The following is a 22,636-nucleotide window of genomic DNA, read 5'->3' on the forward strand; positions in this document are numbered from 1 at the left end:
GTGATTTACTTCCAATTATGTGGTCAATTTTAGAGTAGCTTGATGTGGTGCTGAGAAGAATGTATATTCTGTGGAGTTGGGTTGGAAAGTTCTGTAAATGTCTATTAGGTTTGCTTGGTCCAGGTGTGGGTCAAATCCTGGATAGCCTTGTTAATTTTCTGTCTCGTTGGTCTGAGTAATCTTATTAGTGGGGTGATAAAGTCTCCCACTATTATTGTGTGGGAGTCTACGTCTATTTGTAGGTCATTAGTAACTTGCTTTATGTATCTGGGTGCACCTATATTGGATGCGTCTATATTTAGGATCATTAGCTCTTCTTGTTGAATTGATCTTTTTACCATTATGTAATGCCTTTGTTTGTCTCTTTTGATCTCTTGGTTTAAAGTCTATTTTATCAGAGACTAGGATTGCAACTTCTACTTTTTTTTTCTCTCCATTTGCTTGGTAAATCTTCTTCCATCCCTTTATTTTGAGCCTATGTGTATCCTTTCATGTGAAATGGGTTTCCTGAGAGACTGTCAAATGACAGGTGCCCTCCTCATAACTGGTGAAAACAGGCGTCCTTATCACTGAAGAAACAGGGACTCAGAGAAGAATCTGATTAAATAAGCTTTGCTGAATGCCCCCCCCGCCAGTTTTTCAGTACTAGGTTATATTTTTTTGCCCTATTAGATTTCTTCACAACTGGGCAATTTCCACTAAACATGCTATATAAAACACTAAGGCTTAACTGTTTTTCAGGGTCTTCATTTTCTTATAAAGACTCCCGTGCCAGGTAAAACTTACTTTAAAAAAAAACACTTGTATGATCTTCTTTTCTTAATATGTTTTTTAGTATAGGGGCTTAAGCCATTAATCTAAAATGGGCAGAGGAAGATATATAATTGTTTTCTCTATATATGACAACAAGATAATGGAAACAACTTTAAAGATCTCCCAATAGCTAAACCTTAGAAATTTTAACATCCAAAGAAATGATAGCAACAGAATTGTTGTGTAATTAAGAAGTAACTATGAGTCCATGTTGAAAAAAATGAATGTAAAATGAACTAATGAGAGAAAAGAGAATGCCCCCTCTTATGGTATAATAGTATTTGACAGCACCAGATAGTAAAAAGCATACAAAAGACTTTAGGAAGCATATTTGTGAAAGAAATTCAATAAAGTCAAAAGATACAGCACAGCAAAAAAAAAGATTGTACAGACAAGCATCATTAGCCTGAGACATTTCCAGGTACAGTTCCTCAGTATCATTCTTTTTTCCTTTGAGACAGAGTCTGGCTCTGTCGCCCAGGTTGGAGAGCAGTGGCATGATCTCTGCTCACTGCAACCTCCATCTCCTGGGCTCAAGTGATTCTCCTGCCTCATCCTCCCGAGTAGATGGGATTACAGGAGTGCACCACCACACCCAGCTAATTTTTCTATTTTTAGTAGAGACAGGATTACACCATGTTGGCCAGGTGGACCTGATACTCCTGACCTCAAGTGATCTGCCCATCTCAGCCTCCAAAAGTGCTGGAATTAAAGGTGTGAGCCACCATGCCCACACAAAAAATTATTCTTTTATTAAATCTACGCTTAATTTCCATAGATACATAATTGTGTGAATTTATAGGACACATGATATTTTGATACAAAGATACACTGTATAATGATAAAGTCTATGTAATTGTGATATCCATCACCTAGAAACATTGATCATTTCTTTGTATTGGGAACATTCCACAAGATGTGCTTCATTTTTGACATAGAAAACACTATGATTTGTGCAAGCAGTCTAGGTTTTGAAAGAGCTTCCGACAAATTCCCTGTCGGAACTTGTATACTCCTCTAGTCATGTGGCCAAGCCAAGCTGTAAAACCAGTTACACCAGGTATAAGCCAGCAATATGCAAACTGGCCTGGTGACACTAGGAAAGTTTCAAACTTTAAACACAATATTATACATAATTTCTTAGTCCTTTCACTCTTCTCTTGACCAAGAATCAGTTTCAAACTTTCAGGCATCCCTGGAGATACACATTGAGCTATTCTAGTTCAGTCAAAAATAACTTTTTACAAGTATGGATAGGTAGAAGAAATTATAGCATTAGAAACAACGCCACTTAGCAGCTATTATAAAAATTGAGTAAGACAAAAATCCAGAGCAGAAGCTAAACTAGCAAGTAAACTTTTAATGAGAACCAGGATGTTTAAATATTGTCAAAGTAACTCACTCCAAACTACACACACACACACACACACACACACACACACACACACACACATATTTAAGGAAAGACCAATAATTTTATAGTGGATTTACCTAGCAGCTATATCCTTAGGCAACTAATCAGTTACCATCAGCAATAATGGGACCAACTGACAGCAAGTCTTCCTAATATGATGCATTAAGAGAGACACAGCATCACTTCTGTGATGTTACTATCAAAAGTGTATCATTTAAATACAATCATTAGCAAGCAGGAGTCAAAGCTAAATTGAGGAACATTCCACAAAATAAGTGGCCTGAATTTTTTTGAAAATGTCAAGGTCATGAAGCCAAGGAAAGGCTAAGGAAGTCTTACAGATTAAAAGAGATGAATGCAATGTGGCATATAAATGTATTGTATGGATTGAATTGAGCCTTACACTGTAAAAACAAAAATAGTTAATCAGGACAATAATAAAGCAATAGATGAAATTTGAATATGCACAATTAATATAAAAAGTACTGTATTAATGTAATTAATGATTTTGATAATTATAGTGCTGTTAATAACATATACTTATTTTCATGGTGAAAATATTTAAGAGAACATTCTTGGGAATGTACTCTAATATTTAAAGGTAAATGTATAAAATGTCAGCAACAAAATGTTAAATGTCTCTAACTTTTCATATATACACATATATATATCTATATATATATAGATATAGATATAAACACACACAAATGACACACACATGTTCACTCACATACCTGAATGAAACACAATGCAATGTGTGCTCTTAGGTACTGATTCCCTGACTCAAATTTAAACAATAGTAAAACTGTCCAGGTTGCTAAATAAATGATACTTAATATGATTTTTTTGATTCAATCCTACAAGATAAAATAACAGTGCTGACCATTGACTAATTGAAATCTTATGGGTTACTGTATGGAAAGTTGAGGTATCCCCAACCACTTCATTATTTTAAGTAACTAATTACATGGCTCTCACCTCAAACATGTGGAAGATTACATTCTTCAGTTTAGACCAAATTGAAGAAAACTGTGAACTTGCTAAAACTTTTGTTGATGATGTTTGTTAATTTTAGTATTTTTAAAATGAAATATATTACAAGGATATATTTTCTAGCCTTTGAATCACTATTAATGAAGCAATTCAAATTTTTTTAACATGACCTATTTCAATTCCCACTTTATAAGAAAGAAAAATGAGTCTTAGAGATTTTAAATACATTATCCAGAATCACCTAGCTTTCATTAAAAAAGCCAAGACAAAACCTACATGTGTCTGATACTAGTACTATTATTCTTTTATTTTTCTTTGATATTTTGGTTTATTTACATATCATGAAATTATTAAATCAAGCAGATTAACATATACTTATTTTCATGGTGACAATATTTAAGATATACTCTTTTAGCAATTTTCAAGCATCATTGCTTTTACTTGTTCTTCTACACTTTCTTATTTTCAGTAAAACCCTGTGGAGACATAAAATGTGAAATGTGGTGGAAATGATGCTATGGTAGGTGTGAGCCTAGACACTAAAGAGACCTGGCAGGCACCACTTTCTCTTTGAAGCAGCCTACTGCTGCATGCACAGACACGTAAACAGACACACACACACACATATATACAAGAAGAGAGAGTTATACTTCCAAATAACAGTGCTAGTAAAGATTTAAGTTAAGGAAAACATGAATAATGCACAAAATTCCTTCTAAATTCTAGTTAACTTGGCAATTTTTGACTATGACCTGGTTCGAAGAATAAACATTAAAGTCTATTTGGGATACAATATACATAAAGACCCTGAGCAAGATAGCATAAGAAACTGATTTTCTGCTTATGTTTTACTTATAGCACCACATTTTTCCCCTTACTCAATCCCACTTATGATAGGGGAACATACCCATACCCATCCCATAGGGCCAAACTGAGGAGAGAATATATCCGTGTCTGCCATCCGTCTCGTCTGTACTCCTAGACTCAAGAATTATTTCTATACTAAACAAACTATTCTCTCCCCAACTAGTTGCAAACAAAAACAAATTCAAAATTTTATATATATGCTTTAATAACAGGTAATTTTGAGTGTGTATGTGTGTGCATATTTATATCAGCGTCTGGGAGCTTAATATTATCTTAAAAGCCGTATCTTAAAAGTTATTAGTAGTAACTTTTTCCCCCTAGATTTTATATGTATACGATGATATCAGGTATGAATAAAAGTTTTGTTTCTTCCTTTTTAACTTGAACTGAATTCCTCTTTTGTACTTTAGAGCAATGGCTACATTGTTTAATATAAGCTGTGAGAGTGGACATCACTGTATTTGTCTGTTGGATGTTGTGGGGAAACAGCCCATAAAATACCTGTTAATTATAATACTTGGACAGTTAAAAATTTCACAGTATTTTTTAACTTATTTACCTTCTTTTTGATAGTTCAAGGGAGAGGTAAATGTGTATTAGGGCTGATATAAAATATTAAATATATAGAAAGTTATGAGTCTTGTCAAATTGTATGTATTTGAGAGGAATAAACTACATTTTATGGTGGATAATCTGTTTTTATTTTTTAAATAAAGTTTTTTATACATAGAATTTTTCTAAAAATTAAAATAATCCCTATCAAATAATATTTCTGCACTCTTAATTTAAAAAATAAGATGAATATATACTAGAGAATCATTCAGAAATAAATATTTCTATTTTAGCCAATATATACAAATCTTATATTTGTATTCTAAAATTCATAATGATAACTATTCAACATGATTATAAAAATGTAATTGAGACTGAGTTCCCGGACCTGGGGGAGGCTCAGCTTGCTCCCAGGTGGACGGTTCTTCCAGGACCTTGGTCCCTCACTCACGCAAGAATGGGAGAGAGACCCCCACAGGGTGCAATGCACTCATAAGTAAATATTGGACCCCAAAAAGTTTTGCAGAAAGTGATTTCTTTAGACAGAGGGAAAAAGGAGATATAAATGGATAGAGAGAAAAGTAGCTCCCACAAGGTCATGGGAGGGGATCCAGATATGGAGTCCGCCACGACGTGGGGGAAGGGGACTTTTAACCTGGAAGGAATTCCCGTCCCATTCAATTTTTTTTCCATCCTATGAAAGAAGTTCCTTTAAACTTAAGCTGGAATGAATGATCTCTGATTTTTTTCCCTCCCATGAGAAAGTTTAAACAAAGACCTCTAAGATGCCGGATGGAGAGGTAGGTGGAGGTATGGCGCTGGGAAGTTCTTGCCTTTGAAACTATGCCCCCTTATGGATCAGGGAAGAGAATACATTCCCTCATAATTATGCTAAAAGATTATACAATTTCTTAAATAGTTATAATAAAATTATTTTAAAATAAGGATAAAAAGAAATTTCTGTTGTTATTTTGTTCTATGTTTATAATGTCTGAATGTTTTAAAAGGTGATTTCTCCTCTAATATGCTATGTGATTTAAAAATATATATATATATATATATTATTATCCCAAAGAGAATATATTACCCCAAGACAATTATCCCAAATGTATATAATAAATATATATTATATTAAAAATAATATGTAAATAATGTAATGTAAATATTATTTATTTCAAGCTATGTGATAAAAAATGTATATATCTTAATATATATAAATATATATTAGGGATAATTGTCATATTCTATTTGAAATTTTGGGTCATAGCATAAACATTTATTTTTACTGAGAAAGTTAATAATAGTGTGTATTCTAAGCACTTAATATTTTTAGAATATTACATTCTATTTTCAAAATATTTCACAGTATTTTTAAATATTTAGAGAAAGTATAGCTAAGATTTTGTATCTGTGAGTTCCACATCCATGGACTTAACTAACCACAATCTGAAAATTAAAAAAAAAAATAGCAAAGCATCTATACTGAAGATGTCAAATCTGTTTGTTTGTTTTTGCCATTATTTTTTAAACAAAACTGTATAACAACTGCTTACATAACATTTACATTATATTTAAGTAATATTGGGATGATTTAAAGTATATGTGACAATGTGCATAGGTTATATGCAAATACTATACCATTTTATGTAAGGGACTTGAGCATATACAGCTCAAGTATCCGGAGGAGCACCTGGAGCAACTCCCCCATGGATACTGAGATACCACAGTATAATAATCCAGGAGAAAACATAGCTACTGTTTAATAGAGGAAGCATCAGTAGTAATACATCAAGAGAGTACATTGAAATTATACAAAATTATATGTTTTACAAAACAAGATATTTTATAACATAAAGTGTATGTGTCCATAATTTTCTGTGAAATGCATATAGTTTGAACTTTCAAAATGACAAATTATGCTCAATATTCTCTTGATTTTAAGTTTTTGTATAACTCAAAATTTGTCTCATACATTTAACAAATTGGAGAATGGTTAATAAATATAAAAATGCTTTCTGGCATATAATGTTAATATAGGGGTTGGCATGAAAAATGCTATTTAATAAATGAATATAACTTAGCTATGAAGAAATGTGATTAAAATATAAATTGTTTTTACCTAGTGAAGGATTAGTCAAAAACATTTTTTAAGTCATAAATCACTTTAGAGAAAAGGATGTGACACTTTATGCAATGTAAGTTACATTAAATTTTATTGTAAAAGTATTGCACTGACCTCAAAGAAATGTGAATTGGCTCTGAGTGGCCTGAATTTGGTATATAAGGATCATGAAATGTAAACCCACAGGGAGTGATTACTTTGAAACTAACAGAAATAAGATTCTCAAGGAAGGAGAGAAAGTATAAATTCTAATAAGGTTTGTTTACAAGATAACTATACAAACACTGATTATTATTTATGAAGCAATAAAGTTTGGCACATTCATACAAATACATGCAATTATGGTAGCATGTTAAGTCCTGACTGTACTAATTAAATTATGACTATAGCCTGAGTATGGTGACTCAGACCTGTAATCCCAGTGCTTTGGAAGGCCAAGGCAGGAGGATCCCTTGAAGCCAGGAGTTCAAGACTAGCCTAGGTAACATAGTAAGACCCTCACCTCTACAAACAATTATTTTTTAAAATTAGTTTGCATGGTAGTGCATGCCTGGTCCTAGCTGAACTTAGTAAAGACATAAGTATAATTAGATAATTTTTTTCCTATCAATACTTTAATATTTTATTTCTCTACACTATGGATACAAATTTTAAAGCACGTTAATACAATGTTAGTATGGTAGTTTGAATCCACTAAAAGCTGTCCATGTCTTAATCTCTGGGACATGTAAATACATAATATTACATGACAAAGGGACTTTGCAGCAGTCATTAAGGGTATAGACTTTGTTTAGGAAGGTAATGCTGTATAATCCAGCTGGGCTCAGTCTCGTTACAATGCCCTTTAAAAACAGAGAGATGTGGAAGAAGAGGGAAGTTAGTGAAATGCTGCAGAAGGCAAAGTTTGAAAGATTTTAAGCGTGAGAACTCAGTGTGCCTTTATTGGCCCTTAGATGCAAGAGTCCATTTGCAGAGCATGGACAGAGGCCCCAAGGAGCCAGGACTGATCATCAGCGGACAGCTATCAAGGAAATAGAGACCTTAGCCTTCTAACCACAAGAAGCTGTATTTTGCTAATAATTTCAATGAGTTTGGGATTGGGTCCATTCCCAGAGCTTTCATTAAGACAGACAATGTGGCCAACATCATGATCTTAAGGCCTGTGAGTCTCACGCTGGACTTCTGACCTACAGAACTGTGAGATAATCAATGTGTTGTTTCAAGCTGCTAAATTTTTGATAACTTTCTATGGCAACAATAAAACACTAACTTATACAAGACAAAAGGCAGAAGAAAGCTATCACCTCTTGTTAATCCAATTCAGGAACCAGAAACAGCCCAAATTAGAAAAACCAGTCTAGTCTTCCAGACATATCTTAGTTATAACCCACTGAATGGAAAGATAAAGTATAATTCAGAGCAACATTTGGAAACAGATTTGCTCAAGTTTTAGAGGAAGCAGTTTCACATAAGCACTATTTGTGCTTATGCTAGGACTGAGTAAAACAATATTCTCCTCTCAAAGTTTCTAGCCTTTCTCTGCAACTTCTGGCAGTTGCTATATCTACTAATCAGATAATAAAAACAATTGCATGTTGGCAGGATGCTTTGGGCATCACCGAGGAGGTAAAAATCTGAAAATGAGCCTGGATAACAATGGGAAGAAAACACTTTAAATGTGTAGACTCTCCTTCAATGAGTCTACACATTTGTTTCATTTTAAATAGATGTTTTACATGCTGATATTTGTATATTAACGAATTTGTTTACTAACTATGCAAAATGCCTTACCAAGTATGGAATAGGGCTTATAAGAAGTAATTAAATGTAAATACATGGGCATGAAAAGTCAGTCATAAAATGCAAATAAGGAGGAATTCAAGTGATGAAATGTGTGATTAGTGAAATCAGCCTTTATATGAGGACAGTTATCAAAAGATCAGAAGGCATTTATGAGGAATGCAACTGCTCAATCAACAGAAAAAAATATTAAGCACTTATCTGTACAAAGCACTATGCAGAAATCTTAAGGGCTTCAAATTTTATTGGAATTCTAATAAAAAATGATTCCTTTATATTCCTTTGATATATTTCATGATATAATATTATCAATCCTAATTTATTGTTCATTCAGCTTTGGATTTATTACTATATTTTACATATTCTGGTGTTTATAAACCAATAGTATATTAATATTACTCAATGTTTATGAAGCTCAGAGCCCCTAGAAAGGGTTGTGGTTTCCTTATTTTTAAGTGTTTGTTATTAATGATCCCCATAAGCTAATGGACTCTCTTGCATATATAGTAATCTAGATACACAGAGCCCTTTTCTTCAAGGACACATTTCAGAGGACACAATTCTGCATAAAGTTTTAAAGTAAATATTCAATATAACAGAGAGATATAGTGAGAGGTACAGTTTATTTAAAAATAGAATAACCTATGATACTCTGAAAAATAAAAATCAGCATAGACAACCCTCTGTACTTGTGGGTTCAACCTACATATATTCAACCAATCCCAGATCTAAAATATTTGGGAAAAAAATTGCATTTGTACTAAACATGTATAAACTTTTTTTCTTGTCATTATTTCTTAATATGGTATAACAACTATTTACATAGCATTTACATCATATTAGGTGTTATTCGCAATCTGGAGTTAAAGTATAGGGGAATATGTGTGTAGGATATGTATATAAATACTATACCACTTTATACCAATGACTTGGATCTCCATGAAGGTTGGCATTCCTGAGAGGTCCTGGAGTCAATCCCTCAGGGTGAGGGAGGACTGTATCTACCTTAAAATATACATGCTTTTTAGAATAAGAATGTGATTAAAAAAAAAAAAAGAAAAAAGAAAATGATTGGTAATAAGATTTTTGGGAAATGGAAAACATTGAGCTCATTCTAAATTGGAAAGCCCAGGTATCTTGAATGTTAGATTAGAATAAGTTTGGATGGGATGGGTTAAAAAACCTAAGGCCGTGCCTCTCAACTGTAGCATAAGGGCAAGAAAACACAGTTATACACATGCATATCATGAAATAGGAGAGTTCCCTGGTCCCCCTCACAGGACGTGTAACATGGGTACGGCTCTCTGGCCACTGAGATCAGACTGGCAGGTGTAGGAATCCCGGGCAAGCACTTCTGGGCTCCAGGCCCAGGGCAGTGTCTAGGGGTGGGAGTCTGCGACTCCTGAAGCCCAAATGGACGTCTGTTACAATGTGTCCCTTTAGCCTTGCTCCCTGGGGCTGGCTGAGTGTTAAGCCCCCGGATTCTTGTCCGGGTCCTGGACGAATAAAGTCACATGAAGTGTTTGAAAGGCAATGAACCCGGAGACTTTTCTGATCCGCGGAGGTGTCTTTCAGCGGAATGGGGAGCTGGAGTGGGAAGGTGGAGTTTGGCTGTTCTGGGCTGAACTCCTCCTGATGTTCAGATGACTCTTTTCTCCTCTGGGTTCTGGGCTGAACTCCTCCTGATGTTCAGATGCCTCTTTTCTCCTCTGGGTGCTGCACTGCTGCGCTCTGCCGCTTTTGTGTTGTGTGGCCACTAAGGCCCTTGGGCTTATATGAGCACACAATGAGGGGCGTGGAGGGCTAGAGTGACCTTGGAAAATGCAACATTGGGGAGTGAAAACATGAGTGCCTGTTCTCATTTAGGTCCATGGGCATAGGCCCAAGGATGGAGCCCTCACCAGGAAACCCGCCCTTCTCTACCCAGCACTTCCCTGTTCCCTCCAGTATCAATTACATGAAATACTAGGAAGAAACTGGATCATTCAGAAGAAAGAAACAAATTCAATCTGAGATAGGTAACAACATTAAGCAAAAATAAAATGAGATAGTTGTTTTTAAATACATTTTTAAAGTCCTAAGGATAATAAACACTTGTTTGATTTATATGTATCTTATCACAATGATTTGAACAGTTACCATGATTAAAACATACGCAGCAACTAACATGGTGTTCATGTATATCATTACACATATATTACCTTAGAAATCTTTGTGCCTGCGGGATGCTCTTATTTTACCATATTATGATGGTTTTATTTCCAGACTCCTATGTTTACTATATATTCTATTTAAGCTAACTCTGTATGGGCAAAAATACCATAAAGGAAGAAATGATAGCACATGATACAAGCATTATATTTGTTATCTTATACTTTGAGTTCTGTAGAAGCAGTCAATCTTGCATGTGTATATGAATTAATTAATTCATTCATTAATTTTACATGAGAAATATGACTTTTTTTTCTGAATAATATTAAATGTCAAAACCATATGTGATTATAGACTGTAGCAAAGTAAGAGAAATAGGCAAGAAAGACAGTCATGACTGAAGCTATGATTCAGATCAGGGACTCTGAATAGATGCAAAGAAGAGTGGGCTTAACACACACTCTCAGGGCAGAGACTATCGGTTAGTTGTGTGATGTGATAGTATAATGTACATAATATATAATTGATTTGTTTGAGTGTAGGTTAAGGATAAAGCAGCTGGGTGTCCAAGGAGAAAGTGAAAAATGGTGTACTTGTGTAAATCTATGACTCTCGAAACCATTATGTTTTCGTGATCCTTAGTAATTTATCACGCCATGAAATCAGAGGTGAGATGTAGCAATAGCAAAAGAAAACATGGAAAACTGTAATGTTTTATATGCCCTAGTTATGTTTCTGTTTTGGATAGGTGTCTTAGAAACAATATAAAGTGTTCTCTCTGTAACAAATGAAATTCCAAACTTTATTGTTTACTTAATGGCATTATGTGACAAAAGTATTTCAAACCCAAAATATAAGTTTTATATAATATAAAGATTTCAATTAACAGAGATGTAAAATGATCTGTATATTAAACTATTGTTTCATACTTGTTGAACAATGAATAAAAACAGTTCAAAAATGAAAGAATTATGATTGAAAATTTTACAGAAGAGGAAATCGGCTGCAATTCTTCCATAAAATTTGTCTAATGGGTTTGTACCTTGCTACAGTTGAAAGATTTTGATCATCATTTATAATGATTACTATGAGCTCTGAAGTAGTGTACTATAAAAGATAGTTAATACAAAGGATGACATTTCTCACTGTTGGCAGGTGTTCTCAAAGAACCTTCATGAGTACAGATTAATATTATGGTGAATATTAATCTCTCCTATATATCTGGGAGGGTAGCACAAATGAATGGCTTTGCTTCTACCCCTTCATTCAGCCATGGCACAAAATCACTCCATGAAGACTGTAGTTCTAAGTATTCATCATCACAAGAGTATTTTTTATCTTGATTCAGTGAACAGTGGGTAAAAGAGATTTTTACAAAATAAATAATTTGGTGGGGGGTGCTAGAACTAATGACATATTTTCATTTTTTATCATTTTGAATCAGAAACTTGCAGACTACATTAAAAAACACGTGGATACACATACACACACATAAATATTGAAAGTAGATGACATTCTTCTCATAAAAAATTGTATTTCCATAGGTTATTGGGGAACAGGTAGTGTTTGGTTACATGAGTAAATTCTTTACAGGTGATTTGTAAGATTTTGGTGCGCCAATAACCTGAGCAGTATACACTGCATCCAATTTGTTTTCTTTTGGCCCTCATCTACTTCCTACCCTTTTCGCCTGAGATCCCAAGGTTCATTGTGTCATTCTTATTCCTTTGCATTCTCATAACATAGATCCCACTTATGAGTGAGAACATACAATATTTGGTTTTCCATTCCTGAGTCACTTCACTTACAATAATTGTCTCCAATCTCATGCAGGTTGGTGTGAATGCCATTAATCCATTCCTTTTTATGTTTTAAGGATGAGTAGTATTCCATTGTGTGTGAATATATGTGTGTGTGTGTGTGTGTGTGTAAATATATGTGTGTGTGTGTATATATATATATATATATATATATATAATTGTCTCCAATCTCATCCAGGTTGCTGTGAATTCCATTAATTCATTCCTTTTTATGTTTTAAGGATGAGTAGTATTCCATTGTGTGTGAATATATATGTGTACATATATACATATATATATAGAGAGAGAAATTGTTCTATATATATAGCAACTGTAATATATATATCATATGTATGTATATATATTTATATATGTATATGAAAAGATACTTGCACACACATGTTTATAGCAATCAGTTGGTACTGTGTATGGTTAGGTGAGGGTGATAAGTTGGAGGAAGGTATTTTGAATCTACATACTATGATACATTTAAAAATTTATTATCCTTGCAACAAAATACAGTTTTTATAATTGAATTTTAAAAATAGGTCTTGAGTTCTACTATTTTAAGCCCTAAATGTATTGTTCTTCATTATTTTCTTGGATGACCTTGATCTTTGGATTTTTATATCATTTGTAAAATGAGTTTATAATTTTAGATATTTGATTTAATTCTAGTATAATTGCTAGGTGCTTTAAAAAACTTTATGCAGTTTTATCTCTTTATTGACATATAATAATTTACATATTTGGGGACACATGAGTGTGTTACATGCATAGACATACCACATGCTCTCAACTCCTGTGTGAGAACTAAAAATATTCTATATACTTTTGACTCCTCATTTCATGTTGAAATACTATGTCTTTTAATCTATTTTGTGCATCATAGGAACTTTGGTCCTGACTCTTTAGTGTTCTGCATAGCCTTTGAAATCAACAAAAGTATTGTTGAAAAACCATTTGTGTATTTGAAACCCTTCTACTTGTATTTTTGTCACTCTAGGCTTAAAAACCTCTAATAGGCTGGATATCTTTATTTTCTCCAGTAGCATTTTATTTACTGGCCAAATTTCTGTTCTCAGCCCGTGGGAAGAATTGGCAAATAATTCCAGAAAATGAGGTAAATAAAAACCAGTGCCTATCAGTCATCATTTAATCTCTTAATAGAAATTTCCTCTGTGAAATTTTAGTGGGTCTTTCACACATTGCTCATGACTTTAAATATATAATTTAATAAGCTCTCTCACTTTTTCCAGTTTTCAGCAAAAGCATTGATCTATTACTCCCTATAACATAGTATCTGAAAAAAGTTCCAATCTTTTTGATAACTATTGAAATGATTAAATAAAGATTTGAACATTTCACTCCTTACTAAATTATGCTCTTGCTTTTACATTTATGAAAACTTTATGTATATACTTAAAGTAAGATGAACAAAATTCATATTTAAATATTTAAAATACAACAACCATGGCACTAAAGCTTGAGCATTGGAATTTGACAAAAACAAAAATTTATGATGGAAATACATTATTAAAATGCTACACATTTTATACAGTCATTGGTTTAACACACTCATTTTTCTAAAAACAATTTTATTTAAGAATAAAAAATGTCACTGAATCATATATATATATATATATATTTTTTTAATTGTACTTTAGGTTCTGGGGTACACTTGCAGATCATGCAGCATTGTTGCATAGGTATATACATGGCAATGTAGTTTGCTGCCTCCAACCCTCCATCATCTGTATCTGGCATTTCTCCCCATGTTATCCCTCCCCAACCTCCCCACCCCCTGCTGTCCCTTCCCTAGCCCCCCCACAACAGAGGCCTGTGTGTGACACTCCCCTCCCTGTGTCCATGTGTTCTCATTGTTCAACACTGCCTATGAGTGAGAACATGTGGTGTTTGATTTTCTGTTCTTGTGTCAGTTTGCTGAGAATGATGGTTTCCAGATCCATCCATGTCTCTACAAAGAACATAATCTCATCATTTTTTATGGCTGTATATGTGCCACATTTTCCTTGTCCAGTCTATCATCGATGGGCATTTGGGTTGGTTCCACGTCTTGACTATAGTAAACAGTGTTGCAATGAACATATGTGTACATATGTCTTTATAATATAATTAATAGAATAATTTAAAATCTTTTGGATATATACCCAGTAATGAGATTGCTAGGTCAAATGGATTTTCTATTTCTAGGTTCTTGAGGAATCACCACACTGTCTTCCACAATGAATGAACTAATTTATGCTCCCACCAACACCGTAAAAATGTTCCTATTTATCCACATCCTCTCCAGCATCTGTTATCTCCAGATTTTTTAATGATCGCCATTCTAACTGGTGTGAGATGTTATCTCAATGTAGTTTTGATTTGCATTTCTCTAATGACCAGCCAACCCTCCATCACCTGTATCTGGCTGGTGATATCTCATAATGATGAGGATTTTTTCGTATGTTTCTTGGCCTCATATATGTCTTCTTTTGAAAAGCGTCTGTCCGTACCCTTTGCTCACTTTTGAATGAGTTTGTTTTTTTCTTATAAATCTGTTTTAGTTCTTTGTAGATTCTGGATATTAGCCCTTTGTCAGATGGGTAGATTGCAAAAATTTTTTCCCATTCTGTTGGTTCCTGATTCACTCTCGTGATTGTTTCTTTGGCTGTACAGAGGCTCTGGAATTTAATTAGGTCCCGTTTGTCTATTTTGGCTTTTGTTACCAATGCTTTTGTTTTTTTTGTTGTTGTTGTTGTTGTTTGTTTGTTTGTTTGTTTGTTTTTTGAGACGGAGTTTCACTCTTGTTACCCAGGCTGGAGTGCAATGGCATGATCTCGGCTCACCGCAACCTCCGCCTCTTGGGTTCAGGCAATTCTCCTGCCTCAACCTCCTCAGTAGCTGGGATTACAGGCACGCGCCACCATGCCCAGCTAATGTTTTGTATTTTTAGTAGAGACGGGGTTTCACCATGTTGACCAGGATTGTCTCTATCTCTTGACCTCGTGATCCACCCGCCTTGGCCTCCCAAAGTGCTGGGATTACAGGCTTGAGCCACCGCACCCGGCCTGCTTTTGTTGTTTTAGTCATGATGTCCTTGCCTATGCCTATGTCCTGAATGGTTTTGCCTGTGTTTTCTTCTAGGGTTTTTATGGTGTTAGGTCTTATGTTTAAGTCTTTAATCCATCTAGAGTTAATTTCAGTGTAAGGTGTCAGGAAGGAGTCCAGTTTCTGCTTTCTGCACATAGCTAGCCAGTTTTCTCAACACCATTTATTAAACAGGGAATCCTTTCCCCATTGCTTATTTTTTCAGGTTTGTCAAAGATCAGATGGTTGTAGATGTGTGGTGTTGCCTCCAAGGCCTCTGTTCTGTTCCATTGGTCTAGATCTCTGTTTTGGTACCAGTACCATGCTGTTTTGATTACTGTAGCTTTGTAGTGTAATTTGAAGTCAGGTAGCCTGATCCCTCCAACTTTGTTTGTTTTGCTTAGGATTGTCTTGGCTATGTGGGCTCCATTTTGGTTCCATATGAAGTTTAAGGTTGCTTTTTCCACTTCTTTGAAGAGGATCATAGGTAGCTTGATGGGGATAGCATTGAATCTATAAATTACTTTGGGCATTATGGCCATTTTCACAATATTGATTCTTCCTAACCATGAGCATGCAATGTTTTTCCATCTGCTTTTGTCTTCTCTTATTTCCTTGAACAGTGGTTTGTAATTCTTCCTGAAGAGGTTCTTTACCTCCTTTGCTAGCTGTATTCCTAGGTATTTTATTCTCCTTGTAGCAATTGTGATTGGGAATTCGCTCTTGATTTTGCTCTCTGTTTGCCTGTTATTGGCATATAGGAATGCTTGTGATTTCTGCACATTGATTTTGTATCCTGAGACTTTGCTGAATTTGCTTATCAGCTAAAGAGATTTTGAGCTGAGACGATGGGGTCTTTTAATATACAATCACGTTGTCTGCACATAGAGACAATTTGACTTTCACCTTTCCTAATTGAATACCCATTTATTTCTTTGCCTGATTGCTCTGGCTAGAACTTAAACAATACTATATTGAAAAGGAGTGGTGAGAGAGGGCATCCTTGTCTAGTGCCAGTTTTCGAAGGGAAAGCTTCCAGTTTTTGCCCATTCAGTGTGATATTGGTTGTGGGTTTGTTTTACATAGCTTTTATTATATTGAGAAATGTTCCATTAATACCTAGTTTATTAAGAGTTTTTAGCATAAAATGCTGTTGAATATTGTTGAAGGCCTTCTATGCCTCTATTGAGATAATCATGTGTTTTTTGTCTTTGATTCTGTTTATATAGTGGAGTACATTTATAGCCTTTGTATGTTGAACCAGCCTTGCATCCCTGGGATGAAGCCTGCTTGATTGTGGGTGGATGGCTTTTTGATGTGCTGCTGCAATTGGTTTGCCAGTATTTTATTGAAGATTTTTTCATTGCTGTTCACAATGGATATTGGCTTGAAGTTTTCTTTTTTTGTTGAGTCTCTGTCGGGTTTTGGTATCAGGATGATGTTGGTCTCATAAAATGATTTGGGAAGGAATCCCCCTTTTTGTATTGTTTGTAAGAGTTTCAGAAGGTGTGGTACCAGCTCCTCTTTGTACTTAGGGTAGAATTTGGCTGTGAACTCATCTGGACCTGGACTTTTTTTGGTTGGTACGCTATTAATTGTGGCCTCAACTTCAGCCCTTGTTATTGATCTATTCAGGGTTTCAACTTCTTCCTATAGTTTAGCCTTGGGAGAGTGCAAGTGTCCAGGTATTTATTCATTCCTTCCAGGTTCACTGGTTATGTTCACTGAGTTGTTTGTACTAACCTCTGATGGTAGTTTGTATTTCTGTGGAATCTGTGGTGATATCCCCTTTATCATTTTTTATTGCATCTGTTTTATTCCTCTCCCTTTTCTTTTTTATTAATCTGGCTAGGAATCTATCTGTTTTGTTGGTGTTTTCATAAAACCAGCTCCTAGATTTATTGATTTTTTGAAGGGTTTTTTAATGTCTCTGCCTCCCTCAGTTCTGCTCTGTTCTTAGTTATTTCTTGTCTTCTGCTAGCTTTTGAATTTTTTTGATCTGGCTCCTCTAGCGCTTTCCATTTTGATGATACGGTGTTGATATTAGATCTTTCCTTGCTTCTCATGAGGGCATTTATTGCTATGTATTTGCCTCTCGACATTGCTTTAAATGTGTCCCAGAGATTCTGGTATGTTGTGTGTTTGTTCTCATTGATTTCAAAGAACATCTTTATTTCTGCCTTCGTTTCATTGTTTATCCAGTCAACATTCAGGAGCCAGTTGTTTAGTTTCCATGAAGTTGTGTGGTTCTGAGTTAATTTCTTACTCCTGGGATCTAATTTGATTGCACTGTGGTCTGAGAAGATGGTTGTTATAATTTCAGTTCTTTTGCATTTGCCGAGGAGTGATTTACTTCCAATTATGTGGTCAATTTTAGAGTAAGTATGATATGGTGCTGAGAAGAATGTATATTCCATGGATTTGGAGTAGAGAGTTCTGCACATGTCTATTAGGTCCTCTTGATCCGTATCTGAGTTCAAGTCCTGGTTATCCTTGTTAATTAATCTTCCATCTCATTCAGCTGTCTAATGTTTGACAGTGGAGTGCTAAAGTATTCCACTATTATTGTGTGGGAGTCTAAGTTTCTTTGTATGTCATTAAGAACTTGCTTTATGTATCTGGGTGCTCCTGTATTGGGTATATATATGTTTTGAATTGATAGCTCTTCTTGTTACATTGATCCTTTTACCATTATGTGTGCCCTTCTTTGTCTCATTTGATCTTTGTTGGTTTAAAGTCCATTTTATCAGAGGCTACTAATGTAAATTCTGGTTTTTTTTGTTCTCCATTTGCTTGGTAAATATTCCTCCATCCCTTTATTTTGAGGCTATGTTTGTCCTTGCACATGAGATGTATTTCCTGAACACAGTACACTGATGGGTCTTGACTTTTTATCCAGTTTGCCAGTCTGTGTCTTTTGAGTGAGGCATTTAGCCCATTTATATTTAAAGTTAATATTGTTATGTGTGAATTTGATGCTGCCATTTTGATGATAGCTGGTTGTTTTGCCCATTAGTTGATGCAGTGCTTTATTGTGTCAATGGCCTTTACAGTTTGGTACATTTTGGGAGTGGCTGGTACTCGTCGTTCCTTTCCATGTTTAGTGCTTCTTTCAGGAGATCTTGTAAGGCAGGCCTGGTGGTGAGGAAATCTCTCAGCAATTGCTAATCTGTAAAAGATTTTATTTTTCCTTAGCTTATGAAGCTTAGTTTGGCTGGTTGTGGAATTCTAGGTTGGGAGTTCTTTTCTTTAAGGTTGTTAAATATTGGCCCCCACTCACTTCTGGCTTGTAGGGTTTCTGCTGAGAGATCCACTGTGAGTCTGATGGGCTTCCCTTTGTGGATAACCCAACCCTCCTCTCTGGCTGCACTTAGCATATTTTTCTTCATTTCAACCCTGGTGAATCTGACAATCATGTGCCTTGAGGCTGACCTTCTTGAGGAATGTCTTTGTGGTGTTCTTTGTATTTCCTGGACTTGAATGGTGGCCTGTCTTACTAGGTTGGGGATGTTCTCCTGGATAATATCCTGAAGAGTGTTTTATAGCTTGGATTCATTCTCACCATCATATTCAGGTACACCTATCAAACATAGATTAGGTCTTTTCACATAATTCCATATTTCTTGGAGGCATTGTTCATTTATTTTCTTTCTTTTTTCTATAATATTGCCTTCTTGTTTTATTTCATTGAGTTGATCTTCAGTCTCTGATGTCCTTTCTTCTGCTTGCTTGATTCAGCTATTGAAACTTGTGTATGCTTCACGAAATTCTCCTGCTGTGTTTTTCAGCTCCATCAAGTCATTTATATTCTTCTGTAAGCTGCTTATTCTAGTTTGCATTTCATCTAACCTTTTTTCAAGGTTCTTAGTTTCTTTTCATTGGGTTGGAACATGTTCTTTTAGCTCAGAGAAGTTTGTTATTACCCACCTTCCCAAGTCTGTTTCTGTCAATTCATCAGACTCTTTCTCCATCCAGCTTTGTTCCCTTTCTGGTGAGTTGTGATCCCTTGGAGTAGGAGAGGCATTCTGGTTTTTGGTGTTTTCTTCCATTTTGCACTGGTTTCTTTCCATCTTCATGGATTTATCTACCTGTGGTCTTTGTAGTTGTTGATTTTCGGATGGGGACTCTGAGTGGATGTCCTTTTTATTGATGTTGAAGCTATTTTTTTCTATTTCTTAGTTTACCTTCTAACAGGCCCCTCTGTTGCAGGACTGCTGGAGGTCCACTCCAGACCCTTCTTGCCTGGGGATCACCTGCAAGGACTGCAGAACAGTAAGGGTTGCTGCCAGTTTCTTCTTCTGTTTTCTTCATCCCAGAAGGGTATCCGCCAGATGTCAGCCTGAGCACTCTTATATGAGGTGTCTCTTTGGATATAGAGGGGTCAAGGAGTTGTTTGAGGAGACAGTCTGTCCCTCATAGGAGCTCAAGTGCTGTTCTGTGAGCTCCATTGTTTTGTTCAGAGCTGCTGGGCAGATACATTTAAGTCTGCTGCAGCAGAACTCATAACTGCCTCTTTTCCCAGGTGTTCTGACCTAAGATGAGACTCTATTTATAAGTTCCTGACATGCTGCTGCCTATTTTCAGAGATATCCTGCCCAGTAAGGAGGTAGTCTAGTCACGTTCTGCCAGCAGAAGCATTGCTGAGCTTCTGCAGGCTCTGCCCAGCTGCTGTGTAAACTTACGTGTGGTTTTGTTTACAGAGGCACAATCAGAACTGCCTCTGTAATGGTGGGCTGACTCAGTAATGGTGAACTGCCTCATTAATTGTGAATTGACTTGGTAATGGTGGACTGCCTCGGTAGTGTTAGACTGCCTTGGTAATGGCAGACACCCTTCCTCCCACGAAGCTGGACCATCCCGGGTCCAGCTGCTCTTGCTGCAAAATTCTTAATCCAGAGTGTTTCCGATTGCTGGTCTTTGCAGGAGTGGGACCTGCCAAGCCAGATCACCAGGCTCCCTGTTTCAGCCCCCTCTTTTTCAGTTGAATGGGTGGCTCTGTCTCCCAGGAGTTCCAGGCATCAGTGAAAGGACTGCCTAGATTTGTGTGAGTTTTTGTGTGGAAACCTGCAGCACCAGCTGAAACAGCCATGCTGGACACTCATGGTGCTTTTTGGCCTGGGAATCTTCTGGTCTGTGGGCAGTAAAACTTGTTTGGGAATATGGTGATCACTAACCCTTTGCATTGTTCTCCCTAGGAACTGCACTCCTGAGCTATTCCTATTCAGCCATATTGGATCTCTCCATTGGGTCATATTTTTACTAACAAGTCTGTGTGAAACTTTTGTTTTGTATAAAATTGAACACTGTCTTGGAAAATATGAATCCTATAATTCCCAAAATAAGAATGTCTTTATTTGTTAAAATACCTCAAGTAAATATATAACTATGTATATTTTATAAAATTAGACTACTCAATTTTTCATATGCATGTTCTAATTTTATATGATACAAATGTGCAACTGTACTTTGTTTTTCTTTTCTCTACACATCTATTCAACAAGCAAACATTGTAGCAATATTTATTCTTTTTCTGTAGAGAGTAAAATATCTTACTGTGTACTATGTTCTTTCAAAATCTTGGCTGAAATAATTCTTAATTATACAAGTGAAATAGATTTAATTATAATTATTTCATTCCTCTAGTATTTTAAATTCTGTTTTTATGCTTGGCAACACTAACAAAACGGTATCAACTTCAAATTGTATTACATTATTCTCTTGAAAAATCACCCTCTTTTGTAATATATATTCTTAGGATTATTATTTTAGCAAAGCATCTTATAAGAGAAAATGAGAAAAATTATTTAATTGTTATATATTGGACTCATAAATTAGGAGGCTTTTTATGTAAACATGGGCACAATATTTGTTTAAATATTTTGTTTAACATAATGAAAGTTTGCACATAGCACTTCGATCATGCCAAAATAACATGGTGTCTCAAGAAAAAGCACTATTGTGATTGCTTTAGTTGCAACAGAACTAGCTCTCCTTCACATAGATATCATTTTTTACTTGAAAGAATCGCTGACAGAAACACTATGGTTGCTCAGACTTGGCTATTGGGGAATCAAAACTACTACCATGAGCTTATGAGAGTCTGGATAATTAAAGACTATACTGAAAAAATTGGTGGTGATCTTGATAAATGTTATTTTTGATTTGTATGCTGACATGCATACACTTTCAGAAGAGCCAGAGAACAGTCTGAACTAATACTTTACAAGTAATAATAATACAATGTTACAAAAATCATATGAATAAAAGATGAATTTAATGTCCAAAATAGACAAATAGACTATAATGTAACAGATTATATAATTGTCATTAATACGGTTTCAGTTTCCATATCACAGAAAAGTAATCTTTAAAAAAATATCACATTGAATTTTGGTATAGTATCCAACAAAAATATTCACAATTACCTGAAAACGCCATTAAATTTCTCTTTCTTTTCTAAGTACATATCTGAATTAAGCTAGGTTTTCATCATGTAAATCAACCAAAGCAACATATTTTAACAAATTGAATGCACAAGAAGATTTTAGGAATATACTGTTGTTTACTAAGTCAGAAATTAAGGATTGACAAAGTCATTAAAAATAATCACTTTTGCATTAATGTTTGTTTTCAAAAATAAATTTTTCTTCATAAAAATGTTATTTGTTTTAAATTTTAAACTTTTTATTTAAAATAATCTGACCAAAATAAAATTGAACAAGACTGTAGTATTATTCAAATATTCATTTGGTATGCTAGATGCTATATATGTATAATTTTTACTTGTCTATTAAAAATAGATTTAAAAATGTTAAAAGTAGATAAGTGCTAAATATAGAAGTGGCCAAAATACAGACCTTGTGTTATGATTTGGCTGTGTCCCCACCAAAATCTCATCTTGAAATGTAGCTCCCATAATTCCTTCATATTTTAGGAGGGGCCCAGTGGAAGACAGTTGAATCCTGCTGTGGTTTCCCCATTTTGTTTCTGTGGTAGTGAAAAAAAATCTCACAAGATCTGATAGTTTTATAA

General features: G+C 35.0%; 1 long non-coding RNA gene across 1 annotated transcript; it reads left to right on the forward strand.

Annotated features, from left to right (window-relative positions):
• The first annotated feature begins 136 nt into the window (after nt 1–136).
• Nucleotides 137–18,270, forward strand: LOC116549062. The gene is made up of 3 exons (XR_004267696.1): nt 137–169; nt 1,730–1,731; nt 18,126–18,270. It is a non-coding gene; the product is annotated as an uncharacterized LOC116549062 (long non-coding RNA).
• Nucleotides 18,271–22,636: the final 4,366 nt, after the last annotated feature.

Source organism: Sapajus apella, unplaced genomic scaffold, assembly GCF_009761245.1.
Source record: "Sapajus apella isolate SASKATOON/1434 unplaced genomic scaffold, GSC_monkey_1.0 scaffold6, whole genome shotgun sequence".
Lineage (NCBI taxonomy): Eukaryota > Metazoa > Chordata > Mammalia > Primates > Cebidae > Sapajus > Sapajus apella.